This window comes from Bos grunniens, chromosome 23 (assembly GCF_055505025.1).
Source record: "Bos grunniens cultivar Pamir isolate PY7600 chromosome 23, Bosgru_T2T1.0, whole genome shotgun sequence".
Lineage (NCBI taxonomy): Eukaryota > Metazoa > Chordata > Mammalia > Artiodactyla > Bovidae > Bos > Bos grunniens.
In genome coordinates, this window is record NC_141187.1 from 38,171,880 (window position 1) to 38,190,931 (window position 19,052).

Sequence of the window (19,052 nt, forward strand, 5' to 3'; positions counted from 1 at the left end):
TTCTGGCTCGGAACCCCGGAGCAGAGAAGAACCCCACGTTCCATGCTGGTCTCAGGAAGGAGGATTTGTCAAGGTAAGAGAGTGGGATTTGTTTTATTTAACAGCATTGTTGGCTCGGTTTGTACCTTTTAAATATTTAGAGATGGCGTGGAGGTCTCCATCTACACTCTTGCCCAGACCCAGCTCATGCTTGGGTCTACACAGGAGCTCAAGCCTGAACCTGAACTCTGGAGGTCTCAGTCCTCCGAAAATCTGAGCCCTGGAGGTCTCAGTCCCTCGATAACCTGATTAGTTGGCTATTGTGTTTGTGGACAAGTCAAGCTCTACTAGTTAGTACAGAGAGGAAAAGGCTGTTTAACTCAAATCTAGGAAGCTCATTCTCAAATTGAGGTTTTTTTAATCCCAAAGTTGTTTTCTTTTAAACATTTGTTTATTTTTATTTATCTGGCTGCGCTGGGTTTTAGTGGAGGCATGTGGGATTCTTGGTCTTCGCTGTGGCCTGTGGGAGCTTTCTAAAGTTAGTAAATTTGGAAAATATGAAAATTCCATTTTGTATTTACATATAGAACATTCTATGGGGGAAAAAACCTGAAAGTGATTCTGTCTCTCTATGGGCATATTAAAGAGGAGTAAACTGGTCTTTTTGTATTTGACTGAGCCAGAAAGCCAGCAGCTAACTGAATTAGGCAGGCACTGGGTAGTATTTGTATGGTAGAGACTGTGTGAACCGAAAGGCTGCATTTTATTGAGCTTCTTAAAGATGTGAATTTGCTTTCAAAAGTATTAAATTCAATATTCGGTCCTGAAGGGATGAATTGAAAGCAAAGAAGATAAGAAATTAATACCTGGTAGTGGAGTACTTGTTTCATAAAATAAATCCTGGAGTGTATATGAGATATCTATATCTATATATGTAGTTATTATTTATTTATTTGGCTTCACCAGGTCTTAGCTGCAGCATGCAGGATTTTCTGTTGTTTAGTTGTGGGCATTTCGGTTCTTTTATTAATAGTTGCTGCAAGTGGGATCTAGTTCCCTAGCCAGGGATGGAACCCAGGCCTCCTGCATTGGGAGCATGGAGTCTTAGCCACTGGCCCACCAGATAAGTGATATTTTTTAAAATTGGATTTCCAAATGAAACTTCAGGGGACAGAAAGAGATTTGAGAAGCATGGAGAGGGAAGATGCCCAGGGCTCTGTGGGTGTTTTACACACCGTAAGTGATAGATGTATTGATGTCATTGAGTCCAGCATAAGACACAGGGCTGACCGTCCGGAGCCAGTCAGCCCGGATTTGAACCCTGATCTTGTTGCTTTACAATCGGGGTGAACTTTGTGCGTTTTTAACCCCTCTTTGTTTCTCGGTTTCCTCACGTGTAAAGTGGGGGTAATAGTCTCTCCTTGTGGGGTAGGGACGAGGGTTAGCTTAGTTAATATTTGCAAACCAGTGCGGGCACAGGGTAGATGCATTTGTTAAACAACAGAGCAAAAATGGCAGATGAAGAAACTCAAATCGAGAGGTTATTAACTTGTTCCCAATCACACTGTGAGTTAATAAAACGTCCACCATCCAACACAAATATCAGGCATGTTTCTGAGAGTGGAGCATTGCCCAAGAGCTGATGTTGGCCAAAATAAAGTATCTGTTTATGTTACTTATTAGATGTCTAAAGGGGAAACAAGAACTTCTTAAAAACACTGCAGTATATTATCCTGATATATTTTTTAAGCTTTTGTTTTACCTTTTCTGTACTTAACTGTTGTTTTACACAGTTACTCAAGTTAACTCTTATAATAATGATAATCTGCCGATAATAGTACTCTTACGACAATCTGCCAAGACAGGATAGCTTGCTACCTCACTCTGCTGCGGTATCTCCTCCAGGAAAAGGGCCACTGTCACACACGCATCCACCTCCAACCGCTGTACTCTGCAGCAAGTCTCGATACAAGAACAATACAAATATATGGGAGACACTGGGGAAATGCACAGAAGCTAAAAAGCAAAATAAACCTCAACAATGATCCCACTACTCATCAAACGAGCACTGATTGATACAATTGTGTATATATATAAATTATAAAGATGGGACTTAAATTGTATACCTTGCTTTGAAAGCTGCTTTTAAAAAATGAGTATATCAAGAACAGAGCCCTTTAATTGCTGTGTGTTATTCCAATATACAATCCGTTGGAACATTTAAATTCTTCCAGATTTCTACTATTATAGATGTAATTGGAAACATTAAAAATTTAATGTGGCAGAATGCATTCAGAATCAGCTGGGTTTGTTTCCAGGCTGTGGGTTCATTATAAAGCAACCAAGGTCGGTCTTTCCTCCTCTTCCCAAGGACCTACATGGGCCTTTGAGTCATGGCTGTCCGTGCTTTGTTTGGTCCCAGGGGTAAGTCAATAGGCCGTTGTGTTTTCAAAAGTATGTGTTCAGGGAGGTGAGTCAACCAGGAGTCCTAGATAGGAAAGCGTTGGAGGCTTTGAACTCCTAGAGTTACGAGGGAAAAGGGCCAGACCGGAAGCAGAAGGTGGAATATTCCAAGATTGGGAACGAGTGGTGGGTTTCTCAGGAGAGAGGAATCCTCAGGCGACAGTGGTGGCAGCAAGCTCGTGGTGGCATCCTGCAGGTGGCAGAACTGTGAATGGGGGGCTGTGGGGACCTGGGAGCACCCTACACTCCTGTGGCTGAATTGGGTCCAGAGGGTGTGATGTCATCCACAGAGACGTTGACCTCGACTATATGCATGCAAGCCTGAAGAGTAAAACTTTTAGGGACTAAACTATCTTGCCTAGATTCTCCTACTGCCTAAGCCCAAGGATTCTCCACAATCCCAAGGGCTGGAAGAGGAAAACTAGAACTTAGAAAAAGGATAGGGTATCCCACCAACCCTATGGTGATAAACTAGACTTTTTTGTTGTTGTTTTGGGTTGGTCAAAAAGTTCTTTTGGGTTTTCTCATACAATCTTACTGAAAAACCCAAATGAACTTTTTGGCCAATCCAATATAACTTAGTATGCCTGATGATCTGCTTAGGATAAATTCCTAGAAATGAAATAACTTAAAAAAAAAAGGAGGCTCCAGCTAAAGGGGTTTTGTATATACTATGTCTTATAAGTTTCTGTGTTTTTCAAGTCCACCAATTCTGTTTATCTCTCACAATGGATTGTTAGGGAAAGAGGGAAAAGCAAAATTAGTCAAGTTAATTGATCATTAAACATAAATTTCCATTTATAATCTACCCTATCTGAGAAGACTTCAATGACTGGATTACTTTATTGATAAGTCCAAGTGATCGTTAACCATTAAGTATTTAAGCAAACAACATAAATTTCCACATGAGCAAGTGACATGCACTTTATCAGTTACGCAGACTGTCAATAAATCATTTAAAAAACCCAACTCCTTGGCAAACTTGCCAGTTATATGACCTTGAGCAAGCAACTTAATTTCTCTGAGCTTCAGTTTCCCCTTCTATTAGTAGAAGTAATGGGTAATAATATAATAGGACTGACTTCTTGGGAGTGGTTGGGAGAATTAGAAGTGGTGATATGTGAGATATATTAGAAAATACCTGTTACCTGGTGTGTGTGTGCAAAGTCTCTCCAGTTGTGTCTGACTCTGTGCGACCCAATGAACTGTAACCCACCAGGCTTCTCTGTCCATGGGATTCCCCGGGTGAGAATACTGGAGTGGGTTGTCATGCCCTTCTCCAACGGATCTTCCTGACCTAGGGATTGAACCCACGTCTCTAATGTCTCCTGCATTGGTAGGCGGGTTCTTTACCACTAGCACCACCTGGGAAGCCCTGGCACCAGGTGAGCACTCTGTAAATACGATCATCTGAGCAGGCAGCCTGTCCTCCAAGGGACCCCTCCTTCCTGACTCCCGTGTCGCCTCTCCGGCTTCTCATATTAGGCGCCAGCTATTCAGGATCACAAGCTCTAACCTTTGCTCGCTCTCATTTTTCTTGCCATTGTACATGCTACTCATCTAGCTGGAATGACCTTGACCCCCTTCTTTCCCCAGCAAATTCCCTTGTCATCGCTCAAGATTTAGCTTCTGTGTTATCCCTCTTCTTGCAAAGCCCTTTGACCTGAGCTGGGCATCCCCTGATGTCCATTTATGAGATGTGCATGCTCAGTCATGCCCGACTCTTTGCAACCCCCTGGACTGTAGCTCGCCAGGCTCCTCTGTCCATGGGATTTCCCAGGCAAGAATACTGGAGTAAGTTGATGAGATGTAGCCAAGTGTATTTTAATTGCTTGTCTATGCTGCTGTGCCCCATGCCCAGGGCACCTCCCCAAGGTCAGGGAACATGCCCAATTTTCTGTCATGACAGAAAGACATGAAGGAGACAGACATGAAGGAAAGAAAATCAAAATAATTTCTGTTGGCCTAAAGCCCCCCAGGAAAGGGATAGTAGGAATTCTGATCCACTTCTCAAACCCAGAGGTGGGCGCAGCTAGTGTGGTCCATCATAGATCCTCGATAATCATTTGCTGAACGACTGCATTTGTCATAAGATCATTGAGGGAGGGACGGGCCCATTAATATTCACAGTGCTTTCAAGCATTGCCACAAATATCTCATTTGATTTCTGTGGCCCAAACAAGCAGGGGTAATTCCCACTCTTCCCGATGTGGAGACTAAGGCTCAGGGGAGCTGGAGCTCTTACCCAAGATGTTGTAGCATGCAGTAACTGAAGCCCAGTTCCTCTCCTTCCTCTCCCCTCTGGGCTGCATTTTCTTTGTTTTGCATTGCACAGCTCCATCTTTCCGCAGCAGTCTCTGTAAGACACTGTGTGTGTTTCTGAGTAAGGGCTGATCTCTCCAAGTAGTGTTAAAAGAAAGTGGGAAAGGGCAATGTAACAGGCGGGGACAGGCGAGCTAGCTGGAAAACTGGAGTGGCTGATGAAGGAAAGGAACGCAGAAGACGCAGGATTCGTGCAGGTTCTTAGGTGGGAAGGTGAGTCCCTGGGTTGTGCGCCCACCTCTGGGTTTGAGAAGTGTATCAGAATTCCTACTATCCCTTTCCTGGGGGGCTTTAGGCCAACAAATTATTTTTATTTTCTTTCCTTCATGTCTGTCTTTTGAGACCTCGGGACACTTGAAAACCTGCCTCTGGGATTCTTGCCCATGGGCATGTGGAGATGATTTGGCTCCATCAACCAGATGGAAATCAGCTGCCTGCTCTCCTCTGCTGTACTCTGAACTTTCCATTCAGAAGCTCTGATTGATACCCACTGGTTATCTTTCTTGGTTTTTAGATCGGTGAGGCAGGAGGGATCCCCTCTTGACCACAGTTGCATTTACTCTCAAGAAGAATGAATGCTCTTCAGAATTTCATGCCCCAGATACCAGTAACAAGGGAGCTGTGACAGACAATGTTTAATTTTATTATCCCTCCTTGGAGGCTTATAATTAAATGATGCTTTATTAGGAGTGTTGCAGACTTAAGCTGATGTGTTCTTCCATGCTGCCTTCAATTTTCAGTCCCTTCTGCTTTGTGAGTTTGGATAATGGCTATTCTTTCTATATTATTTTCCAATTTTCCAACCACTCTCATCTGTGGTATCTCATTTGTTTCTTATGAGCCTGACCTTGGAGCACAGAGAATTTAACATCTTAAAGTCAGGCAGACAGTGAGCAAGCAGATCAGAGGCTTGGCTGCAGATTTAGGCTCTCTTCTCACCCCTCGGAGGATATTCTGACCCAGAGCTATGGGATGCCCAACCTAAGGCTAACCTGCCAGGTCAATTCGTGGAAACATGGATTAGCACTCCTTATAGCTTCAAGGCTTCTGAAACCAGATCTTGAAGGTGAGCCGTCTGGGAAAGAAAGGACTCAATGAAAACTCGCAGACCAAATTCAAAGGTAGAGTCCCCTTTCCCGTTTTCGTACATGAACCTCAACTTTTCTGGCAGAGTAACTGTAAAGGTTCAGGAATTGTAGTCTCGAAAAAGAGTCCATATATTTCCCGTGATTACAATAAGGCCAGTTGCTGGCAGGAGGGCAGCAAGATACTGGGTGGAAAGCACAATAGGGAGTGAAATGGACCTGTCTTCCAAGGCAACTTTGCCATGGACTGGCTGTGTGACCTTGAGGAGTTACTTACTCTCTCTGGGCCTTCGTTTCTTAATTTTTACAATGTAGATAATAACAACTACTTTGTAAAGTTGTGAGGGTTCCCAATATCGTGTACCTCCAACACTTACTTAGAACACCAGCTCATTAGTAGGTGCTGAATAAAAATCTGTTGCATGGATGAAATGAATTTGAGATACGTATGGTGCACCTTGCATGGAACCTGGTGAAAACAACCAGGGCTTTCAGCTAGCAGAGCTCCACAGAAGCACTAGAAGTGAGTAAATTTCCTTAAACTAGTCTGTGCTATGCTGTGATTAGGTGCTCAGTCATGTCCGACTCTGCAACCCCATGGACTGTAGCCCACCAGGCTGCTCTGTCCATGGGGATTCTCCAGGCAAGAATACTGGTGGGGGCTGCTATGCCCCCCTCCAGGGGATCTTCTCAACCCAGGGATCGAACCCAAGTCTCCTGCATTACAGGAGGATTCTTTACCGTCTGAGCCACCAGGGAAGCCCTTTCTCCAGGCAAGAATACTGGAGTAGGTTGCCATGCCTTCCTCCAGGTTGGTTGGTTGGTTTAGTTGCTAAGTTGTGTCCGACTCTTGCGACCCCATGGAATGTAGCCTGCTAGGCTCCCAAGGGATCTTCCCAACCCACGGATTGAACCCAGGTCTCCTGCACTGCAGGCAGATTCTTTACCATCTGAGCCACCAGGGGAGCCCAAGAATACTGGAGTGGGTAGCCTATCCTTTCTCTGGGGGATCTTCCCAACCCAGGAATTGAAATGGGGTCTCCTGCATTGCAGGTGGATTCTTTACCTGGTAGCTGAGCTACCAGGGAAGCCTAAACTAGTCCAGCAATGGAATAAAAAGAAATGTGTATGAAAGAGGTGATTTGTTTGGTTATTGTGAAATCAATTGCAAATCTTGTTCTGGTCATTTGAGAGACTGGCAGGAAAGAAAGTGTCTTTTCTCTTCATCTTTTTTAAAGATTTTTTTTTTAATGTGGACTGTTTTTTAAGTCTTCATTCAACTTGTAACAATATTGCTTCTGTTGTTTATGTTCTGGTTTTTTGGCCATGAGGCACATAAGATCTTAGCTCCCTGACCAGGGATCGAACCTGCACCCCCTGCATTGGAAGGTGAAGACTTGACCACTGGACCACTAGGGAACTGCCTAGAAGTGTCTTTTAGATCGTCTTGAAACGTAGTTAAGAAAAGGGACTTTACCCCAGTCTTTCTCGTGCTTTCTGGCTGACAAGTATAGGCTAGTTGAAATCTTCACTGGGTTTGTGAACTTCAGGCCACTGGTACACCAAAATTGCACCACATTTGAAAATCTTGTGCAAGTTCACAATGGGGCATTGTTTTCTCTGCCCCAGGGTATGAAGATTGTCTGGGAAAAAGGTTAGTTGCTGCCATTACGGAACTTGGTATAGCCAAGACCGCAGTGCAGTGTTGAAGCAGAAATAAACCCTGGACTCTCGACACGTTTGCCAAGTGATTTACAAATGTGTTTACTTAAAAAGTAAGCATAACACATACTCTTGTATAATACTATGTCTAGGGAAGTTTTGTGACTCTGCTATAAAATGCCCACACCATATTTAAGTAGGGGCTTCACATCTCCTTAATAGGATCTCAGACCAATTTTTGGCTTTATCCAAATGTGTTTCAGTAAACTTAACATATCTTGATTTCCTGATTTTTACTTACACCTCATTTATCCAGTTTTCTTGACATACCTAAAACTAGTTTTGAGTAAAAGGAATGGCATTGACCTTAGAACCTCTAAAAGCAAAGTGCTGTTGGAAGTTTTCCAGTGAAGTAGATGGAGGGGAGAAGGGTGTTCTTGTATTTCTTTTTTTTTTTTTTTTTTTGGTGTTTCAAACTATGATATAGTTAATCAAATATCATAGACCAAATGGATCACTTGATCCAGTCTCCAGGTCACAGGCAACAGAATGTCTAAATCTAAGTCATATAATAATATTTCTCAATTACTTTAAGAGGTGAAGGATAGAGACACTGCTGTCTGCCTTAGTAACATGACTAATGGGTTAAAAACTTCTTCTGTTAATACATTCAAGTGAAACTTTTATTATCTAAATAATAAATGGAAAGATAACTGATTAGGCTTCTTGTGAAAGACAAATAGATTGATAGACCCAACACCCATTGCTAGCACATTTTTCCTTCCTGTCTTCCCCGTAAAATCTGGTAAAGTTATCCAGTCCCTTTCTCAGCTTCTTTATAGAGAGAAATAATGATGCAAACTGTGTGGATCACAACAAACTGTGGAAAATTCTTCAAGAGATGGGAATACCAGACCACCTGACCTGCCTCCTGAGAAATCTGTATTCAGGTCAAGAAGCAACAGTTAGAACTGGACATGGAACAACAGACTGGTTCCAAATCTGGAAAGGAGTACGTCAAGGCTGTGTATTGTCACCCCGCTTATTTAACTTATATGCAGAGTACATCATGAGAAATGCTGGACTGGATGAAGTATAAGCTGGAATCAAGACTGCTGGGAGAAATGTCAATAACCTCAGATATGCAGATGACAGCACCCTTATGGCAGAAAGCAAAGAAGAACTAAAGTGCTTCTTGATGAAAGTGAAAGAGGAGAGTGAAAAAGCTGGCTTACAGCTCAACATTCAGAAAACTAAGATCATGGCTTCTGGTCTCGTCACTTCATGGCAAATAGATGGGAAAACAGTGACAGACTATTTTGCGGGGCTCCAAAATCACTGCAGATGGTGACTGCAGCCATGAAATTAAAAGACGCTTGCTCCTTGGAAGAAAAGTTATGACCAACCTAGACAGTGAAAAGCAGAGACATTACTTTGCTAACAAAGGTCCATCTAGTCAAAGCTATGGTTTTTCCAGTAGTCATGTATGGATGTGAGAGTTGGACTGTGAAGAAAGCTGACAGCTGAAGAATTAATGCTTTTGAACTGCGGTGTTGGAGGAGACTTGAGAGTCTCTTGGACAGCAAGGAGATCCAACCAGTCCATCCTAAAGGAAATCAGTCCTGAATATTCATTGGAAGGACTGATGCTGAAGCTGAGACTCCAATACTTTGGCCACCTGATGCGAAGAATTATCTCATTTGAAAAGACCCTGATGCTTGGAAAGATTGAGGGCAGGAGGAGAAGGGGACGACAGAGGATGAAATGGTTGGATGGCATCACCAACTCAATGGAGATGAATTTGAGTAAACTCAGGGAGTTGGTGATGGACAAAGAAGCCTACTGTGCTGCAGTCCATGGGGTCGCAAAGAGTCGGACACGACTGAGCGACTGAACTGAACTGAATGATGCAAAAATTCAAGCTAATGTTCGGCAGATGAATATCTGCTGGGGGTGGCAATAGAGCAAGGCTCTGGATAAGCTTTTGTCCTGATAAAGCATGACAAATTTGTCTTGTAACATCTTTCTTCTGGTCTTAAATGCAGATGTGATGCCTGGAGCAACAGTAGCCATCTTGAATCCATGAGGGAAAGCCCACGAGAATCACACAGACACTGGTCCTTCAGTTTTTAGCAGTTGAACCATTGCCAGCAACCACTAAGCTTCACATTTCTAATAAGAAAAATCCACCCCTATTCCTTTAGGCCATTATTGTTGGGTTTTCTATTATTTGCAGTTGACCTCAGGTCTATATGAAATGCATTATCTGAAAGATTTCATGTGACCCAAGAGTCAAATCTATTCAGCTTCTCAAGGCAGGTCCTGTTCTCCCACTATACTTTTGTAAGTTCCTCCCTTCCCCAGTCAAAACAGGCCCATGAAGGCATTAGTTCCTTTTTTCCTTTTCTCTATTTCCTCTTGGTTTACTTCTCTCTCTGCCCTCATCCCTAAATCTACTCCATCTTTAAAGGCACATCCTTGTCTGTAGGCTGTCCTATAGACCAAGCCCTCCCCAGTTCCCTGGGAAAACACTTGTGTGCGGTCACTGTGTTTCTTAGAGTTTCCTGAGAAGTCTCAATTGTTCACCTGCTTCTCCTGAGTCTGTCCACTGGAAATGCAAAGGAGGTACAGGATAAATACTTTGACTGAGATGAAGAAATGACATTAATAGCCTTGGATTACTTTTAAAATGTTATATAGCATCAGTTCTTCCATCATTCCAAGTAACAATGGAGCTTCTATAAATAAAAAGGGGATTCTTTAAAGCAGTGGTTCTGACTCCAGAAGCAGTTTTATAATTACAGGTCCATTAATGCAAACGCTTTTTTTTTTTTAAGACTCAATTTCTCATTAGTCAGAATAAGAAAAATTATTCCCAGATATTAGTTACTAAATGAAGTAAGATGGTTGAGTTAGATTATGTTTTCTTCTAGCTTCAAGTTTAATGAACTTTTCAGACTTTTGCTTGATAAAAACACATCTCTACAAATAATCAAGTGATATTTTTAGGGAGCTAAACAAAATCCATTTCCTGCTCTTTCTAAATAATTCAGCCCCACAACCATTAGATGAAGCACAGGAAAGTAGAGGTTCATGGTGAGGGGAGGAAGAGATATAGGATGGCCCAGAATGGGAAGTCGGAGGCCAAGCACAGTGAGGAAGGTGTTCCCGTCGTGGAAGGGGTAGCTCAGCATGGAGGACTGGATCTTAAATGAAGTTGATTGATTAAGTGTATTGAGAGTAATGGAAACCATGTGTATTCATCTGCTCAGGCTGTCATAAGAAAATACCTTGGACTGAGTGGTTTACACAACAGAACTTTATTCTTTTACAATTTTTGAGGCTGAACATTTGAGGTCAGGGTGCTAGAATGTTCCAGTTCTGGTGTGTTGTGGGCGGGGTGGGGGGGTTGCTTCTTGGCTCTCATACAGCTGGCTTTTGTGTCTTCATATGACAGAGGGATTGAGTATCTCTTCCTTTATTTTTCAAATGTTTTTAATTGTGGTAAAAGTCACATAATATAAAACATACTCTGTTAACCATATTTAACTGTACAGTTCAGTGGCACTAAGTACATTCCCATTGTTATGCAACTCTCACCACCATTCGTCTCCTGAATTTTTCATCTTCCTAAACTGAAACTCGGTCCCCATTAAACACTAATCCTTATCCACACTCCCCAGCCCCTGGCCCCTGAGGGGCACCAGCCTATGTACTTTCTGACTCTCTGAATTTGACTATTCTAGGTGCCTTGTATAAATGGAATCAAACACTATTTTTCTGCAGCTAATATTTACTGGAATGCATTTCTAAGGTTAACTTAATATATGTCCTATTAACAGATTGTACCTTCTTTTTTTCCTCTGTCCTATACAGTAGGCCTTGATCAGGCATTTACTTCATACACAGTAGTATATATACGTCAGTCCCAGTCTCCCAGTCTATCCCACCACCTCTCCCTGCTTGGTGTATTTGTTCTTGATGTCTGTATCTGTATTTCTGCTTTGAAAATAGGTTCATCTGTACCATTTTTTCTAGATTCCACCTATCTGCATTAATATGTGATATTTGTTTTTCTCTTTCCGACTTCCTTCACTTTGTATGACAGTCTCTAGGTCCACGCACATCACTGCAAATGATCCAATTTCATTCCTTTTTATGGCTGAGTAATATTCCATTGTATGTATGCACCATATCCTCTTTATCCATTCATCTGTCAGTGGACACTTAGGTTGCTTCCATGTCCTGGCTATTGTAAATAGTGCTGCAATGAATATTGGAGTGCATGTATCTTTGGGAATTAATGGTTGTCTCCTGCTCTGTGCCCAGGAGAGGGATTGCTGGATCATATGGTAGTTCTACTTTTCGGTGTTTTTTTTTTTTTTTCCTGAGGTTTACTTATTTATTTATGACTGTGCTGGGTCTTCGTTGCTACGCGTGGACTTGCTCTGTTTGCAGCTAGTTGGGCCTACTCTCCAGTGGCAGTGCTCAGGCTTCTCCTTGCAGTGGCTTCTCTTGTTGCAGGGCACAGGCTGTAGGGCATGTGGGTATCAGTAGCTGTGGCAGGGGAGGCTCAGTAGTTGCAGCTCCTGGGCTCTTGAGCACAGGCTGAATAGTTGCGGCACACAGGCTTACTTGTTCTGTAGCATATGGGATCTTCCTGGATCAGGGATCGGACCTGGGTGGACTATTTACTGCTGAGTCACCAAGGAAGCCCTCCCTTTCTTATTGCAAGCAGGCACGGAATCTGGGCAGGGTCCAGGCAGGTCAGAAGCAGATCAGAGGTCTGCTCTCCTGCTTCTGAAGCCTGAACAAGACTTCCCCTGTTTTAGTTTCCCTAACACTGGCTTTATATCCATTTTGAGTTTATTTTTGTGTATGGTCTTAGGGAGTGTTCTAATTTCCTTCTTTTACATAGCTGTCCAGCTTTCCCAGCACCACTTACTGAAGAGACTGTCTTTTCTCCATTGTATATTCTTGCTTCCTTTGTCATATGTAAGGTGCCCGTAGGTGCGTGTGTTTATCTCTGAGCTTTCTGTCTTGTTCCACTGATCTATATCTCTGTTTTTGTGCCAGTGTCATACTGTCTTGATGCGTGTAGCTTTGTAGTGTAGTCTGAAGTCAGGAAGGTTGATTCCTCCAGCTCTGTTTTTCTTTCTCAAGATTTCTTTGGCTGTTTGGGGTCTTTTGTGTTTCCATACAAGTTGTAAAAATATTTGTTCTAATTCTGTGAAAAATGCCATTGGTAATTTGATAGGGATTGTATTGGATCTGTAGATTGCTTTGGACAGTATAGTCATTTTCACAATGTTGATTTTTCCAATTTAAGAACATGGTATATCTCTCCATCTGTTTGTGTTGTCATTGATTTTTCATTGGTGTCTCATAGTTTTCTGCATACAGGTATTTTGCGTCCTTAGGTAGGTTTATTCCTAGGCATTTTATTCTTTCTGTTGCAATAGTAAATGGGATTGTTTCCTTAATTTCTCTTTCTGATCTTTTGTTGCTAGTGTAAAGGAATGGAAGAGATTTCTGTGCATTAATTTTCTGTCCTGCAACTTTACCAAATTCATTGATTAGCACCAGTAGTTTTCTGGTGGCATCTTTAGGGTTTTCTGTGTATAGTTCCATGTCATCTGCAAACAGTGACAGTTTTACCTTCTGATCCAGTTTGGAGTCATTTTTATTTTCCTTCTGATTGCCATGACTAGGACTTTGAAAATTATACTGACTTACAGTGGTGAGAGTGGACATCCTTGTCTTGTTCCTGATCTTAGAGGAAATTCTCTGTTTTTCACCATTGAGAATGATGTTTGTTTTGGGTTTGTCCTATATGGCCTTTATTATATTGAGGCAATTTCCTTCTGTGCCCACTTTCTGGAGAGTTTCTACCATGAATGGGTGTTGAATTTTGTCAAAATATTTTTCAGTGTCTCCTGAGATGACCATATGGTTTTCATTCTTTAGTTTGTTTCTCACATTGACTGATTTGCATTGTATTGAAGAATGCTTGCATCTCTGGGATAAACTCCACTTGATCATGGTGTATGATGTTTTTAATGTGTTGTTGCATTCTCTTTGCTACTATTTAGTTGAGAATCTTTGCATCTGTGTTTATCAATGATATTGGTCTGTAATTTTCTTTTTTTGTGATATATTTATCTGGCTTTGGTATCAGGGTGATGATGGCATCATAGAATGAGCTTGGGAGGGTTCCTTACTCTGCAATTTTGGGGAAGAGTTTGGAAAGGATGGGTGTTTGATACAATTCACCTATGAAGCCATCTGGTACTGGACTTTTGTTTCTTGGAAGATTTAAAAAAAAAAAAAACTGGAGTATAATTGCTTTAAAATGTTGTGTTAGTTTCTGTTGTATAACAGTGTGAATCCATTGTTATACACTCCTCCTATCCCACCTCTTGAGTCTCCCTCCTACACCTCTCCTATCCCACCCATCTAGGTCGTCACAGAGCACCAAGTCCAGCTCCCTGTGCTGTACAGCAGCTTCCCATCAGCTATTTTATACATGGGAGTGTATATATGTTAATGTTACTCTCGCAATTCATTCCACCCTCTGCTTCCCCCTCTGTGTCCATAACTTTCTTCTCTATGTCTTTGTTTCTACTCCTGCCTTGCAAATAGGTGCATCAGTACCATTTTTTTCTAGATTCCATATACATGCATTAATAGAAAATACTTATTTTTTCTTTCTGACTTATTTAACTTTGTATGACAAACTCTAGGTTCATCCACATCACTGCAAATGATCCAATATTATTTCTAGCTGCTGCTGCTGCTAAGTCGCGTCAGTCGTGTCCGACTCTGTGCGACCCCATAGACGGCAGCCCACTAGGCTCCCCCGTCCCTGGGATTCTCCAGGCAAGAACACTGGAGTAGGTTGCCATTTCCTTCTCCAATGCGTGAAAGTGAAAAGTCAAAGTGAAGTCGCTCAGTCGTGTCCAACTCTTCGCGATCCCATGGACTGCAGCCTACCAGGCTCCTCTGTCCATGGGATTTCCCAGGCAAGAGTACTGGAGTGGGGTGCCATTGCCTTCTCCAATTCCTAGCTGAGTAATATTCTATTATATATATGTACCACATCTTTATTCATCTGTCAATAGACATTTAGGTTCTTTCCATGTCCTGGCTATTGTAAATAGTGCTGCAGTGAACATTGGGGTTGTTGTTGTTGAGTCACTAAGTTGTGTCCAACTCTTTGTGACTGCATGGACTGTAGCACACCAAGCTTCCCTGTCCTTCACTATCTCCTGGAACTTGCTCAGATGCATGTCCATTGAATTGGTGATGCTGTTTAACTATCTCATCCTCTGCCGCTCTCTTCTCCTTTTGCCTTCAATCTTTCTCAGCATTAGGGTTTTTTCCAGTAAGTCGGCTCTTCTCACCTGGTGACCAAAGTATTACAGCTTCAGCATCAGTCCTTCCAATGAATATGCAGGGTTGATTTCCTTTAGGATTGACTGGTTTGATTTTCTTGCAGTCCCAGGGACTCTCAAGAGTCTTCTCCAGCACCACAATTTGAAAGCATGAATTCTTTAGTGCTCAACCTGCTTTATGGTCCAACTCTCATATCCATACATGACTACTGGAAAAACCATAGCTTTGACTATACAGACCTTTGTTGGCAAAGTGATGTCTCTGATTTTTAATATGCTGTCTAAGTTTGTCATAGCTTTCCTTCCAAGGAGCAGGCTTTTTTTTTTTTTTTTTAAATTTCATGGCTGCAGTCACCATCTGCAGTGATTTTGGAGCCCAAGAAAATAAAATTTGTCACTGCTTCTACTTTTTCCCTATTTGCCATGAAGTGGTGGGACTGGATGCCATGATCTTAGTTTCTGAATGTTGAATTTTAAGCCAGCTTTTTCACTCTCTTTCACCCTCACCAATAAGCTCTTTAGTTCTTCTTTGTTCTGCCATTAGAGTGGTATCATCCGCATATATGAGGTTGTTGTTATTTCTCCTGGCAATCTTATTCCAGCTTGTGATTCATCCAGCCTGGCATTTCACATGATGTACTCTGTATATAAGTTAAATAAACATGGTGACAATATACAGCCTTGTACTCCTTTCTCAATTTTGAACCAGTCAGTTCCATGTAAATTTCTAATTGTTGCTTCTTGGCCCACAGACAGGTTTCTCAGGAATCAGGTGAGGTGGTTTGGTATTCCCATCTCTTTTAGAATTTTCCAGTTTGTTGTGATCCACACAGTCAAAGGCTTTAACACAGTAAATGAAGCAGAACTTGATGTTTTTCTGGAATTCTCTTGCTTTCTCTATGATGCAACAAGTGTTGGCAATTTGATCTCTGGTTCCTCTGCCTTTTCTAAATCCAGCTTTTACATCTGGAATTCTTGGTTCACATACTGCTAAAGCCTAGCTTGAAGGATTTTGAGCATTATCTTACTAGCATGTGAAATGAGCCCAATTGTCTGGTAGTTTGAACATTCTTTGGCGTTGCTCTTCTTTGGGATTGGAATGAAAACTGACCTTTTCTAATCGTGTGGCCACTGCTGAGTTTTCCAAATTTGCTTACATATTAAGTGCAGCCCTTTAACAGCATCATCTTTTATGATTTTAAATAGCTCAGCTGGAATCCCATCTCCTCCACCAGCTTGCTTTGTTGTAATGCTTCCCAAGACCCACTTGACTTCATACTCCAGGATGTCTGGCTCTAGGTGATTGACCACACCATCATGGTTATCTGGGTCATTAAGACCCTTTTTGTATAGTTCTTCTGTGTAATTCTTGCCACCTCTTCTTAATCTCTTCTGCCTCTTTTAGGCCCTTACTGTTTCTGTCCTTTATCATGCCCACCTTTGCATGAAGTGTTCCCTTGATATCTCCATTTTTCTTAGAGATCTCTGCTGCTGCTGCTGCTGCTAAGTCGCTTCAGTCGTGTCCGACTCTCTGCGACCCCATAGACAGCAGCCCACCAGGCTCCCCCGTCCCTGGGATTCTCCAGGCAAGAACACTGGAGTGGGTTGCCATTTCCTTCTCCAATGCATGAAAGTGAAAAGAGATCTCTAGTCTTTGCCATTCTATCGTTTTCCTTTACTACACTGCATTGTTCATTGAAGAAAGCCTGCTTATCTCTCCTTACTATTTTCTGGAACTCGGCATTCAGTTGGGTATATCTTTCCCTTACATATATCTTTTTGTATTATTGTTTTCTCAGGTATATGCCCAGAAGTAGGATTAAAGGCTAATATAGTATTTCTACTTTTAGATTTTAAGTAACCTCCATACTGTTCTCCATAGTGGCTGTACCAACTTACATTCCCACCAACAGTGTAAGAGGGTTCCCTTTTCTCCAGACCCTCTCCAGCATTTATTCTCTGTAGACTTTTTAATGATAGCCATTCTGACCAGTGTGAGCCCTCATTGTAGTTTTGGTTTCCATTTCTCTAATAATTATTGATGTTGAACTATATTTCATGTGTTTGTTGGCCATCAGTATGTCTTCTTTGGAGAAAAGTCTATTTAGGTCTCCTGCCCATTTTTGATTGAATTGTTTGCTTTTTTGATATTGAACTGCCTGAGTTGCTTGTATATTTTGGAGGTTAATCCTTTGTCAGTTATTTTGTTTGCAAATATTTTCTCCCACTCTGGGGGTTGACTTTTCATCTTTTTTTATGTGGTTTCCTTTGCTGGGCAAAAGCTTTTAAGTTTGATTAGGTCCCATTTGTTTATTTTTGTTTTCATTATTCTAGGACATGGATCCAAAAGGATCTTACTGTGATTTATGTCAAAGAGTGTTTTGCCTATCTTTTCCTCAGTTTTTTAAAAAATTTATTTTTAATTCCAGGATAATTGCTTTCCAGTGTTGTGTTGAGCTCTGCTGTATAATAACGTGAGTCAGTCATAAGTATACACATATCCCCTCCTTTTTAACTTCCCTCCCACCCCTTATAATAACATGAGTCAGTCATAAGTATACACATACCCCCTCCTCTTTAACTTCTCTCCCACCCCTCCCACATCCCACCCCTTTAGGTCTTCACAGAGCACCACACTGAGCTCCCTGTGTTATGCAGCAACTTCCCACTAGCTCTCTGTTTCACACATGGTAATGTATGTGATTTAATGCTACTGTCTCAGTTCATCCCACCCTCTCCTTCCCGTGTTGTGTCTACAAGTCTGTTCTCTACATCTGCATCTAATCCTGCCCTGCAAATAGGCTCATCAGTATCTTTTTTCTAGATTCCATATATATGTGTTAATATACAATATTTGTTTTTCTAACTTACTTCACTCTATATAACAGGCTTTAGGTTCATCTACCACATAACAACTGACTCAAATTTGTTCTTTCTAATGGCCGAGTAATATTCCATTGTATATATGTACCATAACTTCTTTATCCATTCATCTGTAGGTGGAGATGTCCATGTCCATCCATGTCCTGGCTATTGTAAATAGTGCTACAATGAACACTGGAGTACATGTGTCTTTTTGAGTTATGGTTTTCTCAGAGTATATGCCCAGTAGTGGGATTGCTGGGTCATATGGTAATTTTATCCCTAGGTTTTTTTTTTTTTAAAGAATCTCCATATTGTTCTCCATAGTGGTTGTATCAATTTACATTTTTACCAGCAGTGCAAGAGGGTTGCCTTTTCTCCTCATCCTCTCCAGCATTTATTGTTTGTAGATTTTTGCTGATGGCTGTTCTGACTGGTGAGAGGTGATACTTCACTGTAATGTTGATTGCATTTCTCTCATAATGAACGATGTTAAGCATCTTTTCATGTGTTTATTGGCCATCTGCATGTCTTCTTTGGAGAAATATCTGTTTAGGTCTGCCCATTTTTTGATTGGGTTTGTTTTCTTGATATTGAGCTGCATCAGCTGCTTGTATATTTTGGATATTGATTGCAAATGAAGCAACTGAAAAGATTATTTTCTCCCATTCTGACGGTTGTCTTTTCATTTTGTTTATGGTTTCCTTTACTGTGGAAAAGCTTTTAAGTTTAATTAAGTCCCACTTGTTTGTTTTTGTTTTTATTTTCATTACTCTTGGATGTGGGTCAAAGAGGATCTTGCTGTGATTTATGTCAAAGAGGTTTCTGCCTATGTTTTCCCCTAAGAATTTTAGTATCCAGCCTTATATTTATCTCCTTAAACCATTTTTGGTTTATTTTTGTGTATGGTATCAGGGAATGTTCTAATTTCATTCTTTTACATGTAGCTATTCAGTTTTCCCAGCACCACTTACTGGTCACCTAATCTATGACAAAGGAGGCAAGAATATACAAGGGAGAAAAGAGAGCCTTTTCAGTAAGTGATGCTGGGGAAACTGGATAACTACATGTAAAAGAATGAAATTAAAACACTCCCAGTGTCCTGTTCCACTGATCTATATTTCTGTTTTTGTGCCAGCATCATACTGTCTTGATTAGTGTAGCTTTGTAGTATAGTCTGAAGTCAGGAAGGTTGATTCCTCCAGCTCTGTTTTTCTTTCTCAAGATTTCTTTGGCTGTTTGGGGTCTTTTGTATTTCCATACAAGTTGTAAAAATATTTGTTCT

At 41.4% G+C, this 19,052-nt stretch overlaps 1 long non-coding RNA gene across 1 annotated transcript in view; it reads left to right on the forward strand.

Annotated features, from left to right (window-relative positions):
- Window positions 1-19,052, forward strand: part of LOC147347656 (uncharacterized) — a 71,047-nt gene that overhangs the window by 27,952 nt on the left and 24,043 nt on the right. Inside the window, exon 1 of the long non-coding RNA XR_015152421.1 lies at window positions 1-73. This exon is cut by the window's left edge and continues 27,952 nt beyond it. This is a non-coding gene — a long non-coding RNA (uncharacterized LOC147347656). The remainder of the gene's footprint in view (window positions 74-19,052) is intronic.